The 12,312-nt window shown below is 41.3% G+C and overlaps 1 protein-coding gene across 4 annotated transcripts in view; it reads right to left on the reverse strand.

The window, feature by feature from the left end:
* The window catches only part of ALDH18A1 (aldehyde dehydrogenase 18 family member A1), a 387,760-nt gene that overhangs the window by 322,711 nt on the left and 52,737 nt on the right, over positions 1-12,312 (reverse strand). The gene's annotated exons all lie outside the window — the stretch shown is intronic.

Consider the following 12,312-nt stretch of genomic DNA (forward strand, 5'->3'; position numbering starts at 1 on the left):
AAAAAATCATTGGGAAGTAAATTGATCAGACATGATTACATTTAGCCCAAGTAAAACTAGTCTGGTGGCAACATTACCACAATCATGACTGGCTGATTCAGCCACACAATTCAAGGGGCACACGGACAGAGATGTGCACTATCGGCAGAGTGTATAGTACAGTAACTTATTAAGCTTCGGACATTTGTCCCTCAAAGAATTCTCATACTCTTAATAGAGACAATGTACCCATCGTTTTCATATCCGGGATAGGCACATTCCTAATGAGTGAGCTAGATTAGACTTAGTCAGGGTAGCTCATGAAGGGATAACTTCAGCTTAAGCATAAAAAAAAACAAGACAAAAAACACTTCTGTTAACAAATAAAGCATTCAACTGATGGAGATCAGCACCTACTCTTTTTACCATCTCTGACAAACCATTTGGGGTAATTTTCCACAACTATATCAGCCTATTATAGAGTGTCAATCAATATAAGTACATATTGGTTGTGGTCGATTCCTACTCTCAATTGCTTTGGGTTTGGCCACAAACAACTGTCACTGCCAAAGCGGTCATAAATCACTTGGACTGCCTAGAAGCAATGGGAGCTATTCATAAATTTAATTCAGACATTAGTCCTGCATTTACCGCTAAGTGGTTTATGGATGCTATGTCTTTTTTGGGAGTACAACTGCTATATTTGCACCCATTCCATCTGGAAGCCAACAGTGTTGAAGAGCAGCCAGCGGTACTCTTGACTGCTAGGGATTTGGATACAGAAAGGTCATAGTTTCATAACCTGCACAGGGCTCAAAGAACACTAACTTGACTGGAGGTGTATTATATGGCTACATCACAAAGAAATTACTCTTTGTAGTATAAATGTATGTGCCTGATCTTGACCTCCCTGGAAAAATGGTAGAGTAAAAACCCAAATCATCTGAGCTTCTTTCATACCCAGATTTGTTGCAGACAGTTCTAGAAATAAGAACCAAATTGTCCAGTAAAAAGAACTCTGACTCTGCCATCACTAAAGGTTAAGCGTCTAAAGCTGCTATGTGTGGCTCCCCAAAGTGGGGTAAATCAGTGTTTCCCAAACTGTGGTCCGCGGACCCCCAGGGGTCCGTGACACATTCCCAGGGGGTCCGCAGACAACAGTTTTAAAAGCACAGAAAAGTTCCTTGTATAATTAGCAGCTTTCCAGCAGCAATAAAAGTGTCAAGATAAAGCCAGTGATTAATGTACCTGCTGGAGCGTGAGGAGAGTTTTGTTTAGTGGCAGCTTTGACTTAACTAATGTAGCACAGAGGGTTAATGTGCCTACTGCAAAGAACGTGTAACAAGCATTTTAAAAAGCAGCATTTTATCTGCTTTTGTCACAGAGATTCTTTTGTTACTGTGCATTTCATAAGTGACAATCGTAATGTAGCAGAGGGTCCTATAAACTGTCACCAAAGAGCTGCTTGCAAACTGCATGGTACCAGTTAGTAACTTTTGTTTTTCCCAGTTATTCATTATCCTGATGCTGCTAAAAAGATTTATTTGGGTGGAAATACATTTTTAATGTTAAAGTCAGTGCTAGCCACTGTGTTATGTTCTGAGTCCTGAGTTTGTGCTTTTCCTGACCAAGCACTCTTTAAACATTTTATATACACACTGTTTTACATGTACGATTCAATGTCTCTATATGTGTGTGATGTGAAGTGCTCTGACATCCCTTGGAAGGGACATTCCCTTCCACATAGCGAGTCTTAAAACCATGTACAAATGTTTTGCGCTCGCAAAACACTCGCAATTACCACTTACTTAAAGTAGATGGTAATGCATTTGCAAATGGGAAGGGGTCCCCAGGGGACCCCTTCCCCTTTGCAAATGCATTCAAAATTATTTTCTACGGGCAGGCATTGGTCCCAGGGACCTCTGCCTGCCCTCAGGAAATGAAACGAAAACGTTTCATTTTTTTTTTTTTTTTTAAATGCATGGTAAATGGGCTGCATTTTTTTTAAAAACTGCTTTATTTAAAAGCAGTCCCAGACATGATGGCCTGCAGAGCCCAGCAGGCACCATACCTAGGAGGGCTGGCATTCCCAATAGGCTCGTAAATTGCGAGAGGGTCATTAATATTAATGAACCTCGCCATTTGCGACCCCATTGGGAATCCGAAACAGTGTTAAACACACTGTTGTACATTTCATTTAGCGACTCGCAATTTGCCACTCGCAATGTGTCGCCAATTGCGAGGCTCTAAATGAAATGGTTGTACATCTGGCCCCAAAATCCTTAGGGGCAGATTTACAAGCCCCTTGCTCCTCTTTTACGCCACCGTTGCCTCACTTTCGTGATGCAGCGGCAACGCAAAAGATGCGCCATGGTGCAGGGTATTTACAACGTGACGCATCTGAGAGATGCGCCACGTTGTAAAGCCCTGCGCCAGAAAGAGGCGTTCCGGCACAGGAACGCCTCCTAAAAGTGGCTGAGTGAAATCTACAAGATTTCACTCAGTCACTTTGGGGCCCATGCTGCGTCAAAACCCTGCGCCTGCTTGAAGCAGGCGTAAGGATTGATGCAGCATTAACAAGATTCGCCCCCCCAGAGCATTGCTGGATCTGTGTTGCGCTTGCAACGCAACTCCAGCAATGCGCCACCTTTACGGCACAGATGCGTCATGCATCTGTGCTTTTTTGCCCACAAGGCGCAGCATTGTAAATGCGGCGCATCAATGGTGACGGAGGCATGGCGCACAATAAGTGGCGCATCCCTCCAGATACGCATGGATGCGTCACTTATTGTAAATCTGCCTCTAAGTACTTTGAGTATTTGTTTTGTGTGCACACATGTGTATTTTTTTCGAATTACTGTTTTAATATTTGAAATTTAACTCATACAAATTTCTTGGGGGTCCCCGGCTTCCAGTGGTGACTCAATGGGGGTCCTCAGGAGTCAAAAGTTTGGGAACCACTGGGGTAAATGGTTTAGGAAAAGGTCAATTACAAGCAAGTATTCCCAGAGAAATTATATTTCTCATTAAGACAAACTATGTGCATGAGAATTTCCTCTTAGGATGCTGATACCATTAACTGCGAATATTAATTTGACACATATTAGGAGGTGATTGTTAAGTATAATAATTTAAATGAAATGTTAGATAATTAAATATACAGTTTGACATTGCTAGATTCAATAGCCTTAGAGCCAATAGATACTGATATATGCATGTGTAGATCTCTGCCTGAAGCTGCTGGTCCACTGGCAAGTAGACCATGTCCCAAGTCCAACGTATATTCTCCTATGACAGTAACTATGTCTAGTTTGGGAAAACTAAGCCAGAGATGGTTCTCATTCGAGTTTTGGTGCTGTGAAAGATCACCTGTCAAAGCTCAGCTGATTTAAGTGATTTCCCTTTGGGACCACATAAAGAATACAGTATTTATATATATCCTAATACATTCTACTATGAAAGAAGAGAAGCAATATTCTGAAAGAGAAGCTGGGGGAACAATTAGAGAGACTGATAGTGAAATAAGGCAAACAACATTTAAAGTTATTGACGATGGCTTTCAGACATTTTCTACGTGTATATAAACAATCTCCGCTATAATTTCCTCTGCCCTCTTTTAAAATAAAATCACATTTTTTTACAAGGGCTTTCTCAAATCAAATGTGAGCATTAACACAAACGAACTGGACATTACATACTCTTAAAATGCATTAATTGCGAAGGCAGCTCTTAAACGAATCACCTGTCTTTGGTCCATATAATTTAACTGCAAGACATATAACTATCTCTAAAAAGAGGCATTGTACAATCTTTTATCAATAGAACAGATAGAGGACTCCATTTTCTGTAGCTAAAGATTCACAACTTATGGGGCTTCTGCATGGAGAACTTTCCTTGCAAACCACAGAGTTTAATTTCTATGATTATCAGAATCATACATCCTCCTGTTGGTATTAAAGCATGTATACCTTTTTACAGCAAATTTGAAAATTCTCTTTTAAATTCAAATGCTGGACAAAAAGCAATCCTGCTTTCATTATCACATCTACATGCACCAACCCACCGAGACATTCACTTATTTGTAATTCCATCACTATTAACATTGCAAGCCTTTGAAGCCCAGCCTTACTTGTAGATGTCTTTGAGCACCTGCTTCATTCCTTACTTACACTTCAAGTATGTACCATTTCCTAGATTAGGACAATTTAATCTTGTTGTGCGTTGACCCCGGATTTTTTACACATGCTAACTGTTCAAACAACTTTTGCTCCCTTACTGCACACCATATACCATACCACAAACACAACAGGCATTGTCTATGTTTTTTAGACCATTGGAAGTGGCCTACTGAATGGTTTAAGACTATTTTTGGATGCATTCCTTCATTCATCAGTTGGTTGTTTTTCTTATAGTTGGTTGTGCAATTCTTATTTTTCCCCCTAGTGCAAAATTAAAGCCACATAGCAAAATTGATTCTACCCAACTTAACACTGATTTTGTGAGACAATGGCATTTGACTTTGAAGGAGACCAGTTGACCAGGTTAAGCAAGAACTGGAATTTGTCATTTCACAAATTTCATGCTCCCCATGTGAGACCTGCTTTTTGGTGTATGGACTATTATGAAACAGTTTACTTAAAAATCCCATTGGTAATACCACCAAAAATGTCTTTTGACATTTGGGAAATATTTTGACCGATCATTGTATATCAAGCACAATGTACTTCAATGCAATTGCCATCATTTAAAGAAGCTATGTTTGATAATGTACCAATGTACATCACCTGTGCCTACCCCAGAAAGCACAGGACCACTAAGTTTCTTCATTTTCAGATTCACTTAGTGCGGTTTTGCAAAATGCTTCATCTTTGTCACCAACATCGCTTCTGACACCATATCCACCTGTGGTTTTTCTGTCCTCATTTTTTGAGAGATGTATGGCTTCCTCGTTATAATCTACACCTGGATAAAATCCACAAACTTCCACTTAAGTTTAAAGTTTTTTTGGTCTGATCCACTACAGAAGAATCATCATTATTTTCATCAGTGTATTGCCCTTTTGGTGTTACAAGTATGAAAATATATGTGTTTTCATAACAACTTAAACTGAATACAGACAATTTGAGGCTGCAGCTATTTCCTCTATATAAGCATCAGCTGTGTAGCGTTAATCCTTTTTGGATTAATTTTCAGATTTTTGTACCACGCCGCAATGGTTAATATAGAAATAAAATATTATAGCCTAGTTTTATATATTTATCATTGCACATCAATACATACATATATTCTTAACTTATGTTTTATGGGGATATAATCTTCACATAGTTTCTATTTAGGTAATCCCCATCTGCGTTATACGTGTTCAATTATTTAGGAGTACATTTTAAATACAAATGCACAAGTGCCAATGTCGTTAAAATGTTTCAGTACAAATTCATCTTGTGGAAATATTGTTTAAATGCTTGTTTCGGCATAGCTGATATTTTGTTTTCTAGTTATGGTTTCTAAAAAGTGAACAGGGTTTCACAGAGTAAGATATTTTGATTTCTCAGTTATTGTTTGTTTCACAGAATATACGCAGGTGAAAGGGTACAGGTGCTGCTCTACGGATTCTGAACATTAAACCGTGTTCAGAGTGTATAGGCTGCACTGAAACATTATAGTAAACGGAAGTACGCACAGATGAGCTATAGCTGTAAACACCTTTCCTTGCTGAAGTTTACAGAGAAGTGATATTGAGCCTTAGGACAGTCTTATCTGCTTGCTGATGACAAACTGCTGCAGTGCAGAGAATGCTGTTTCCCTGCTGTTTCCCTACTGTCTCCGGACTGAAGACTGCTTCAGTGGTTCTAAAAAAGTAAGCAAACACGAGCAAGTGCATCTAATAAACTCACAGTGACCCCCTTTTGATACAAAGGCAAGCTTAGCTAAAAGAGAGGAGTTGGGGATACTCCTGTAGAGAAATTCTAAATTACTGCCATAATGTTACGGTAATTTCTTTTCTGCATATTGACAAAGATTGTTGCCACTACTTTGTTGTTATAGTAACAACTATTCATATTGTGTACATTAAGAGAGGCTTTAAATTTTTTTTTAAATCCTAAAAATATCTTCTTAGTATGAATTACTGAGTATGTCGGATTCAATTCATGATGAAAGAGGGCTTGGGTACCACTAACTACTCCTGTGATAGTTACCTTAGATGCACCTTACTCATGTAATGCTCAAGCAGCAGCGGGAGGATGCAGTCCACCGGACTTAGTGTCTCATGTTGGCACACGGACTAAGTTTTTGATGCCAGAGACTCTACAATACCCTCTGCCAGGCTGCATTCTGGAGCGAATACCAGAAAATGTACCAAACATAGATTACAGAGCTACATTTCTGAAGCTGGATTTGGGTAGTTCCAGACATTTGTGTTCATTAGGCAGGCTAAATTCCTGGTCATTCAATGTTCAGCAGAAAGAGGGGGCCTAGCTGGATGTTCCTTGAGAGCAGGATGTCACACAAAGGCACACATGACAAAGGGGCCTTTCCCATCAACTGCTGGAGAAGCCTGAAGCAGGTAGGGGGCATGCGCAGTCCCTGCTCTTCAAACAGGTATCTGTCTCCATCGTTTCTTTTAGACACCAGGCTCGTCTATTTCAGAAGAACCCTCTTGAATGTTCTTTGATCTACATCGCAATCTGGCAGACTCTCTCCATCCACCATCGTGTGTGCAACCACATACAGGGGATAAGAAAAGGATTCATGTTCCCATACAGTAAAACACCACAGATTAACTATCCGTGCAATACAATTCAAACATGCAAAACGAACAGCACACACCCACTCTGCAACCTACCAAGTGAGAGATAGAAACCATTTTCACTTGGCTTCATATTTGTACCAATAAATAACTCAAACAAAACCCCCTTTTACTGACACAATCGAAAAGAAGCAATGAATAACCATGAATAAGCGCATGAGCATAAATGCTAATGAACAGATGCAGGTCAAGAACAACTGATGGGTCCATGTAATGGCCATACATCACAACCCTTTGACATTTCCATGGGGAACGCGGCAGGGGTGTCCACTCTCTTCGCTGCTCTTTGTCTTAACCTTAGAAGAGGAGGCCATTGCAATTCGCCAACATCAAGAGATTTATGGATAATCCACCCTGGCGGGGGACCTGAAAGAACTACTCTATTCCGATGACCTCCTGCTTACTCTGTCCCATTCGGAAATATCCTTGGTACACCCAACGTTTCTAATCTCCAAATTCACATCCTTCTCCTGTTATCATATCAACTGGGAAAATGTGTGAGGCCATGCCTTTGACCCACTTCTCTATTGAAACTGCTTTGGCCCCTCCCCTGTGGAAACCGGTTAACTTAAAGTATTTAGGGGTTCTCTTTCTAAGGTCGTAGAAGACAGTCTTCACCTTCTGCAGAGATGGCAAGTTTTTAACTGGTCTATGTGGGGAAGAGTGCAGGTAGTCAAAATTAATGTTGCTCCTCGAATCAATGCAATATTTCCTGTTCTGATCCTAAAAGCATTACTCCCGAACCTCACTCGCACACTCAAACTGTTTCTCTGGGGAGGACGGAAGCCCCAGCTAAAGATGGGCAAGTTGTACCCAGGCACTGAATGGGGTGGCATCAGGTTTCCACACCCAGAAATGTATTGGCTGTCGTTCCAACTGGCTAAGTGCTTTTTCCTCTATCCATCATTGGAGCAGCCGTGGTGGGTCACTAATAGAAAACTCATTATTGGGAGGGGGGATGTGTATGCTTTAGTTAAGAGATAGACAGTCAATTGTTACAGGTCACCCCATTCTACAGGCTTCTGCATATGCATGGCAGAAGGCTCATCGCTTGCTGAAAATAGATGACAAACTCCACCAAGCGGCACCGCTATGAGGCGAAGGGAGAATTCGTATTGGAGACTGGACAGTTTTCAAGGACAAAGGGATATACATCTCTTGTTAGATGGTAGACTACTGACCTACGCGGAGGCATGTACGGCTTATCATCTTATGCCAGAACACATCATCTGGAAATACCACTAGTGGATATACTGATTAAGCTCGAATCAAGCCCTTCAACCTATCACTCTGGTGCAACCCACATTACATTTTTCTTCTATGCAAGTGGGGTACCCAATAAGGGGTATTTTCAGGATTGTATCTGACAATTACTCATTGGACCTTTTCATCCCTGGTGTATTCTAACCTGCAGGAATGGCAGTGCATCAGATTGGGCATAGACTATGAGGAAGATTGGGCTGATATTTTACACCATGACAAACACCTGTGGGAAGCATAGCTTAAACTGGGGTATGGCAAAATACTTCACCGGTGGCATTGGTCTCTTTCACAATTTTACCAAGCTAAGATCCTCGGGAGAATCTGCCTGTTAGCGATGGGACAGCTTAATTTGTGACATTGTACACATCCTATGGGAATGCCTGAAACTTCGCCCCCACTGGGCGAGTGTATTGAGGGAAATGCAGCATCAGGTAGAGACTTGTGGCGATCTAGGAGCCCATGGATTGATTCTTCATGACGGTTTACAATACACCGAACTTGGCCTACGACACAGGCGATAGTTTGTCAAAGTGCAGGCTGCTGCTAAGCTCGGTGTACTTCATCTCTTGAAAACGGACACTGTCCCTACGGTAAAGGTGTGGCTAAGAGAAATGTTCCAGATGGCTTCTTATGAGAGAATTATATGCACCGTTCTTTAAACTTTGTTGTGGCTGCTGCTGGAGAACTTGGCAGCTTCATTTTGTATTTTCTTTGTTAGGGAGACATTCCGGCCAAGCGTGGACCATTCACATGCATTGAAGGGGAGAGCTGCTGAAGAGAACAGCCGCTGGGGACTCCGATCCCATAATCCCCTTGGCCAACACAGCAGCACCAAATTACGCTACTTTAGTGCCTCACATTCCCGCAGCGCAGGACGTGCCTGGGCCAAGTGGAGGCCCACCTTCGCCTGAAGAGGCTGGGCCACCTCCCTTTTGATTGCTTCCAAGGGTACTTTATCATTATACTTTATTTCAGTAAAGTGTTTTTGTGAATTTAAAGGGCCAAACAGAATGTACTTCCATCGGTCCCTAACCCGGGCACCACTTTAGATGGCTTTCTGTAGAGAGCAGTGGTCGTTAACAAAGAAATTGAGATAGCAGAGGAGATTATCGTGGTCTCCCCTATTTCCACAGATACTTCACCAGTAGCCCAGGATAATGCCCCAGAGAGTAGAAGTAACCTACCCCAGTTACAATCTATTGCCGACCCCCCCCCTGGTATAGCTTTGGGTAGTTACCCTAAATGGTCACAAGCCTTAGACCCAGCTACATAAAAAATAGGGAAAATGAAGCTAACTGGAGGGAAGAGGAAAAGGGCCTAAAGGAGGAACACAATCTAAAAGATAGTGCCTTTGTCCCTAAAAGCAGCAGCAAAAGCCTTGATACCCAAGCATGTCCAAATGAGGAAGACATAGTGTTATTTCCTGACAGAGGAGCTCCGTATTTGTGTGTCCAAATCTATTACGGAGGCTTTTTCCGTTGCTTTAACTCACATTATGACCAGTGTAAGTAAAATTGAGGCGGGATTGTCCAAACTACTTTCTGTCTTGATGGAGGGGCAGCCTAGTGGCCCATCTATTCCTGGCCAAACTAGGCTGGCATTAAAACCAACACATCCACAGCAATTAAATATGCCTTCCACTGCTAAGAATCCCCTGAACACTGCTAAGAAAGGAAGCAGTCCATAAATTAATTCTATAAGTGGTAGAGGCCATAGTGCTAAAAGGGACAGGGCCCCCAGCTCTCCACACAATCCAAAAGAACCAGGTAATACTCGGGGGCAGAGGCTCATACCATGTGCCATTCCTAGCGGGAACCAACCCCAGAAATCTACAACACTGCAGGTTTGCATTTACCCCCACAAGCTACTCCATATGTAGTGAGAAAATATGAAGGGCGATTATAATCGACTCCTAAATAAAGTGGTGCATTGGGTAAACGGGAGGTTAAAAGGACTGCTGCAGCTGTATGACCAAACAATTAATGTCCGGAGAGTGTCATGGGTATGTCTTTTGCCCAAACCAGATGAGGGGGGATTGTATTGTGGTCAATTTAAATAACGAAGAAGTGGTGAAGAATATTCTGTTTAGGCTTAACCATCATAGTCTTGTCTCAAACCTGATTGAGGCCCTTTCTTTGGGCTTCTTTTGCAGACCTCCAGCAAGGTTTTCTCAAACCTCTACTGTTGCTCCTTTTTCTGTCCCCATAAGAAATAGATTTGAGCCACTTTCGGCTCTGAACCAGAAGGGTTGACTCTTTCTTCAAACATCTCCCACACTTCCAGGCCCATGCCCTTCCACTTCTCGGGGCTGCAAGATTAAAATCCAAAATCTGATTTTGCAAAGAAGCGATTGAAAATCATCTACTGGAACATTGCAGGGGCAAGTTCAAAAATTTAAAAACCGGACTGGATTGACTTTCTAAGTTCAGCTGATATCATCTGCTGTCAAGAGACATGGTCTTTGGAGGACCTGGAGTGAAATGGATATCAATCTTTCTTAGAGTCAGCCCTCCAGTCTGTTGCGAGTAGAGCCAAAGGTGGCCTTGTGACTGTTATATTTGTTAACAAACCTTCCATCTCAGTGACAAACGTTTGGTATACACCATACTTGCAGGTCATGCTTTTTACTTTTCTAAAAGATTATGACATTCTGCTGCTGAACTTTTATTATAATAATTTCAACCACTCAAAAACAGAAGCCAGTCTCATTTGATGATTTTCTGGATTCCTTTTTCATGAATGTTAAACATATGACCGTACTAATTTGGGTAGGGGATTTTAATACAACCCTGTGTGAGTTTAGTTGGGAAAGGGTTTGCGACTTTAAGAACCAGAATAATATTTATCTCTTATTTTAAACATACACCAAATGGGGATGCACTGAACACTACTATGTTAAAATATGCTTTAGTGGTAGCAAAAGAAATGGTTGATAAGAAGGGTAATACACTCCCAACCTACACAGGTTACAGGAGACGAAGTACAAACAATTTTATTCTTATGCCCCCTGACCTTGTACAAGTTTTCTTAAACTTTAAGGCCGTTGCAAACGGCATAAGGAGACCACACCCTTTAGTGTAAACCATCAGATAGCCGAAATCCACAAAAAATAAATGTAGTACGATAGACCGTGTTAATAAAAAGGGGGTTAAACCTGATCTTTTTAATGAGCACATTTTTTCACAAAATCTACCTACAGTTCTAGGCTGTCTTTCAGATAATGCAAAAGATCACTATCTTGGAGGGTTTTAGTACTGTATGAAGAGCAATCCCTGAAAACCGGACATCTGATGAACTTACACGTTGGTATTGTAAATGACAAATTTTGTATTTATGTGTTGGTTTTGAAAATAGCTAAATTAAAAGCTTGTCATTTACAATTCCAATAGTTTTAACTTTCGCAAATGTGACACCTATAGGATGTGTAATGCAATATGTGTTGTATTTACGTGACTTAGATGTATTGATATTACAAATAACAATGGCTTTTATTTTTTTTAAATAATTAATACTTAAATAAAAGTTATTGTAATTTACAATGGCAATAGCTTAAACTTTTGTAAATAACTTTTGTGAAGATTATGTTCAGTGTATTTTATTGTGACGAAAATCCAAGAACAGAAGTGAAATATTAACAACTTTTTGTGACATTTGTAATAAAGCTTGAAACATTGAGAGAACATATTAGAACCAATTGTTGTTGAATGGTTGCACAGATTGATGCTGTGGTGGCGCTGAGTGACATGGTGGCAACGAGTGATGCTGTGCAGTTCAGTGTTGCTGCGGTAGCACATAGTGTGATGTTGTTGTGCCCCTGAGTGATGCTGTGGTGGTGCTGGGTGGTGCTGAGTGATGCTGTGGTGATGCTGAGTGATGCTGTGGTGAAGCGATAGAGTGAGTGCGATAGATAGATAGAGGGAGGGCGATAGATAGAGGGAGGAAGGGCGATTGATAGCTAGAGGGAGGGCGATTGATAGATAGAGGGAGGGCGATTGATAGATAGAGGGAGGGCGATTGATAGATAGAGGGAGGGCGATTGATAGATAGAGGGAGGGCGATTGATAGATAGAGGGAGGGCGATTGATAGATAGAGGGAGGGCGATTGATAGATAGAGGGAGGGCGATTGATAGATAGAGGGAGGGCGATTGATAGATAGAGGGAGGGCGATTGATAGATAGAGGGAGGGCAATTGATAGATAGAGGGAGGGCGATTGATAGATAGAGGGAGGGCGATTGATAGATAGAGGGAGGGCAATTGATA

Source organism: Lissotriton helveticus, chromosome 5_1 (assembly GCF_964261635.1).
Source record: "Lissotriton helveticus chromosome 5_1, aLisHel1.1, whole genome shotgun sequence".
Taxonomy (NCBI): Eukaryota; Metazoa; Chordata; class Amphibia; order Caudata; family Salamandridae; genus Lissotriton; species Lissotriton helveticus.